We start from the raw sequence: 5,722 nt of genomic DNA, 5'->3' as shown, positions 1-5,722 counted from the left end.
CACAGGGGGCCTCGAGCCCGAGCGATCATCACAGGAGGCCTCGAGCCTGAGCGATCACCCGCCGCGCCGCCTGCCTGGCCGGTCCCACCAGGCCCCTCTCGACTTGGCAGCGTCGCGGGGCGCCCCATGCAGGTAAGCCGCTTAGAGTAAGCCGGCAGCGCCTGTTGGCCACACGCGGCGGCGGCGGCGGGGCGGCGGCGGCGGGGCTCGGGCGGCCGACCTGAGTCACCGTCCCCAGAAGCCCCGCCGCCGTCTGTGTGCCAAACCGCCCGACTGGCGAAGTTCTCGGCATCACAACAAAGACGAGCCCGCTCCAGGGCAGCGGGCTCGCCCGCCCTGCAGAAACCCGCACCACCTTGCGTCCGCTGGTTTCGCTAGGCGCGCGGCGGTGACTGCAGCTGGGCGGTTGGACAATCTGACTGACTCTGTTGTGGGCGGCTGACCAGTGGTGTGAAGCTTTACGTTGCAGCTATAAGTAGTGCAAGGCTACCTCAACGCTTTCCAATCAGCAGCACGAAGATGCACCAGTGTGACCATGGAGATGAGTTTGCATCAGTTTTCCGAGCGCTGTGTGTTTGTTTCATTACGAAAAAGTACTTATTTCCCGCAAGTCGAAACAGAGACGCCCGGATCCAAGAATCTATTTTCTAGCATGCGCTCGCGTGAGGGGTCAAATTGGCCGCCGAGTATTTTTCTAGAATGATTTCCGAACGTCACGGCGTAGCCACACCAGACTTTGCGTAGCTGTCAAAAGTTGACAAGTGGATCTTTTGATGCAAAAAATGGATGTACCTTACAAAATTGCCGACCTATAGCAGGTCAAAATCAGATCATGGCTGTCAGAGACGGACAATTCTGGGAAATCGTTCAAGGTGATGCAACAAAGGAGTGTTAGACGAGGCCATACATGTCGGAAAAAGTTTCTCAAGCAAGAAACTAAATGATTGCATAATTGCAATCAATCCCATTGACCTGGAGTCAGGTGTGAAGGTCAGAATGGGGTCGGAACCTAATCTGCTTTTTTACTCGAGCTTGAGCTTTTTTACTCGAGCTAACATCCTCCATGGACGTTTTAAAGGTCAGAGAGGATGACTGACCTAAAATGATCCAGGTCAACATTTTGTTTTTACGATAAGACCACCTAGCGTAATCTCCGACGCTTATTGGAATGGCAAAATAGTAGCAATCGCGTCGATATTTGGTCACCTCGACCTTAGAAAGATCAAAAAAGGTCACTGGCCTCATTGATTCTCTTATAAGAACAGGTATCTCGCTTCACGGCGGTTGCATGAGGAGTTCTGGGGGCGCTTGAAACACCAATCTGGAGTTTGGAATTGTTCGACCTTACTTGACCCCAAGGTTATGACCTAAGAAACTAAAATTTTGAGGCGAGTTCAAGTCCATGTCAATTCAGCTTGTGTATTTGGTGTCTCCTGCCATCTTAGTTTTTGAGATCTTAGAAGGTGCTGTCAAATCGACCCCCAGCTAAGCGAAAGGCATTCAGCCGGCCGCCTGGGCGTGTGTTAACGTTCCAAACCATTAAGAGCGCAATACTGGCATCTTAGAAGGATATGCTCCGGTGCAACCAAAGTATACCTGTCGCAATGAAGACCGAAGCCTTAAACTGCAAGCTTTTAAGACTCACGATTTACAATTTTCCAGAAATACAGGAAACGCGGATGGCAGTCACAAGTTGCAGAAATTGTCCTGCCTACCATACATTACTTCCCAAACGTACCTCTGTGGCCTTGCGGCGGCACGCTTAGAGGAATACCATGCAGTCAAATTGCGCGAAATATACGATTTATCTAATTCTTTAAAATCAATGCCTCAAAATGGAAGGCATAGCGCCAAGATGACGTTTTCCTACCTTTTTTTTAGTGGTGATAGTAGAAAGGCATACAGCTTCTCCATAAGTTGTCGGACCGCGTCATTCTTCGAACAAAATTTTGTATGTGTGAGTTAATTGGGCTGGAAACGGTACAAGCCTTCTCTGGACAGCGACAAAGGTCTCGATAACAACCCGTTCTGGGAAATGAGTGCCGTAAAAAAGAAGCATCGAAAAAATCAGAGCCTGTCGCGACAACATTGAAGTCATACATATCATGATCATGTCCGTTCTTTGCTTACAGCGCGCCTTATCTTCCGAACGAAGCGTGTGTTGTGCTTGCACAATCGCGCCTGTGTTTGCCTACGCCTGCTGTATAACCAACAAAAAGTATGGCTGCATAATGAAGTGTGCAAGCGGTGCGAAAACTGGAAGCGTATATCACTTACATATAACTGTTTCGATTTTCATTCATGATACCGGAATGATCATAGCGTGCCCCCACCCACGTTCAGTGAATGCTTGGACGTGGAAATTCCACACCTCCGCTTCTTGGTCTGAGAGTGGGAGTTTTCTAGGTCTGGTGATCTTCCAAGGCAGGCTGACTCCCACCTGGGATTTTTCTAATCCAATGCGCACGGAGTGATTGCCAATCAGGTACCACACACTAACGGGGCGAGGTAAGGCTCCTGTAGGCACAGATGTTCTAGGTGCATGTTCGGCACGCTCTAACACAGCTGCAACACAAAACGCACGGAAAACATATGGGAAAACACATGGATGTGCCGGGTTTACCGAACAGAATTAATCAAACACATATATTTTGTGCTAATTGGTATGCCAAATTGTGAAGCAAACTTCGTCAAAAGGCGTGTAAGGTCGTGTGCTTATCAGAAAAGCACTGAAAATATTTTGACAAACTGACTACTTGCCACATAGCTGGTGGTCGAAATAACAGAACAACGCTTCTTTCGTCCCAACGCTCACACCGAGTATCGCGAAGGGTCGATGCCAGCCACCCCCTTAATGGCATGGCTGGCTACGGGCCTGCCGCGCAGTCGGTCAAGCCGTTCGGATCCACTGATACCCGCCTCAAACATGGTTTCCGGAACAATGCAAACACGCATGCAAACGGCCCGCCATGACGAGCCGATAGCCCGCATGGCGCAGGCACATGACCCGGCCCGGTCACAGTCACAGTCACAGTTACAGTCACAGTCCGGCCCGGTCACAGTCACATGACCCGGCCCGGTCACAGTCACAGTCACAATCCGGTCCGGTCACAGTCACATGACCCGGCCCGGTCGCAGTCACAGTTACAGTCACAGTCCGGTCCGGTCACAGTCACATGATCCGGCCCGGTCGCAGTCACATGACCCGGCCCGGTCACAGTCACACGACCCGGCCCGGTCGCAGTCACAGTCACAGTCACAGTCCGGCCCGGTCACAGTCACATGACCCGGCCCGGTCGCAGTCACAGTCACAGTCACAGTCCGGTCCGGTCACAGTCACATGACCCGGCCCGGTCGCAGTCACAGTTACAGTCACAGTCCGGCCCGGTCACAGTCACATGACCCGGCCCGGTCGCAGTCACACAGTCACAGTCCGGCCCGGTCACAGTCACATGACCCGGCCCGGTCGCAGTCACACAGTCACAGTCCGGCCCGGTCACAGTCACATGACCCGGCCCGGTCGCAGTCACAGCCACAGTCACAGTCCGGTCCGGTCACAGTCACATGACCCGGCGCGGCCGACCCGGCACGCCGATCCCACGCCAACAGTGAGACGGCCGAAGTGAGCAGAACGCAAACGTTGTCGCGCGCTACTATCAAAAGCAGAGCCAAGAGAAGAAAGCTGAAGTGCATGCTATGGGGGGGGGGGGGGGGGGCCTCTACGCACCTCACCAGCACATTTGTCTCCGAGTTTCATCTCTTTCGGATGGTTATGCTTGACCGAGCCGCACTTGCCAACCGGAGGCAATCCTACACACCTCCGCCTTCTAACCTGCTGCCTGTCTCGCGCTGCCTGGGCGCACACCGGTCGCCATCGCCCGGTGGAGCCGAGCGCCGCGCCTGGCCGACGGCGGGTCAAAACCGCGCGGCGGGGATCTCCCAGCGCCCGGGGCCATCCGACGGCTCAATACGAACTTGCGTCGCCGCCGACGCCGAGCGGCGGCCGGCCGCGCATCCGGCGCGACCCCAGCTTTCTTGCGCGGCGTCAGGGCGGCGGACGACGGAGGAGCAGCAGCGGCCGCCGGCTGGTGACGGCGCCTGGTCGACTGTCAGCAGCGCCGGGCCGGCAGCGGCATGGCTGGGCGTAAAGACTGGCCGGACGCGCCGGCTCTGTTGCGGTCAGCTTTGATCACGGGCCAGCTAGGCGCAGGTGTTCGCGGACCGCGTGCGAGGTGTAGCATTGCGGTATCCGTAACATAGCGCGTGTCGGGTGTAGAATGCGAATGCGTTCATTACCAGCCTTATCACGGCCTTATCGTACCTAGGATATTTGCGCGACCTGACTAAAGAAATACCCGCGTTAGAGACGCTACTTTTTCCAAAATGTCAGCCTCGCGTCCGGCCAGATAGAGATCCAGCCCGCAACGCCCGTTTTGCTACAATGCTGATCCAACGGTAACCCGCAAGTACTGGCATAATTGTAATCTGCTCTTGTTGCATCAGCTTTGGGCCACAGACATCCATCAAGTGTGCAATATGTCACGTCAGTCATCTAATGCACGACATTTTTGGCTAGCAAACTGCGATGTTGCTTAGCCAGCAGTGATTAAAAACACCAGGACTATGGGATTTCGATTGTGCCAAGATAGAAGTTGATCACTGCGACGCCATCTTCTAACTACAACTAAGAAGGAAGGGCGGGGGAGTCAAATAGCCATGACAAAAATGCACCAAAGATTTTAACCTTGGTATCTCTTTTCGCAGCAACGTGACGCAACGCGACGCGACGCAGCGCAATGTCATAGTCCGGCATTTAATAGCCAAACGCAGGCTCTGATGCGGTGGTCTGTTGTCCTGAGATGGATTCACATTCATCGCCAAACTGTTTGTGATGCTACGTACCAGCAATGATAGCAATCACATTTGACAGCCTGGTGTGCTGGTGTATCAAGTCCGCAATGGATTTCTGACACTGAGGATCTCGCTAGAAAGATCAAAATACCTTTATCATTGTATTGTGTTGAGCGGCACTCTTAGACTTTTCGTGGTTTGGAACTTAAGCAATGACAAAATTCCATTACTTTGCTTGCAAAAATAATTAACCCAAAAAACCCACCAAGCCTGGCCCATGTCCCGGCCAAAAGCCCGCGAGTTCCTACGGGTCACATGTGGAGGGTTGGTGGGATGAAAAGTCCCGTCTCCAAACCACGTCACCGTTGCCAGATCGAGTCAGACCAATAGGAAATTAGGCTTAAACTGATTAGGCCGTCCCTTACTTCTTGCAGAGCAAAGATAGATGAACATTCTAAAAAGACGGTTGTCAGCCCTAACAATGTTACGCAGGAAAACCACAATTTTGCCATCTATCCCCCATTTTTGTATTCTTAGCGCGGCAACCGTATGCCGTAACGCGTAACAATACATTATGTGCTGTAGGGAGCTCTTAAAGTGGACGTTGTGTTATGACCTCATGGTGTCTTCACCAGTTGAAATGCTACTTAAATGCTGCAGCCCTGTGGCCAATGACTGATAAAAAAACGTATATATCCATTGGTGAGTCGGTCCCTTTCAGCGCAGGATAGCCCCACAGGTGAGCATATGTGGGCAGTGATACCCCCAAGTACCATAAGGCAACCAAGAATGACGCGCGCCAGATCCAGCCTGAGGTTCGAGCGCTCGCTGCCTCGTCATGCCTAGATCTTACGAGCGCACATTTTCACAG

Source organism: Pollicipes pollicipes, unplaced genomic scaffold, assembly GCF_011947565.3.
Source record: "Pollicipes pollicipes isolate AB1234 unplaced genomic scaffold, Ppol_2.1 Scaffold_6138;HRSCAF=7277_pilon_pilon_pilon, whole genome shotgun sequence".
NCBI lineage: Eukaryota > Metazoa > Arthropoda > Thecostraca > Pollicipedomorpha > Pollicipedidae > Pollicipes > Pollicipes pollicipes.
Note: the sequence above shows the minus strand (reverse complement) of the source record.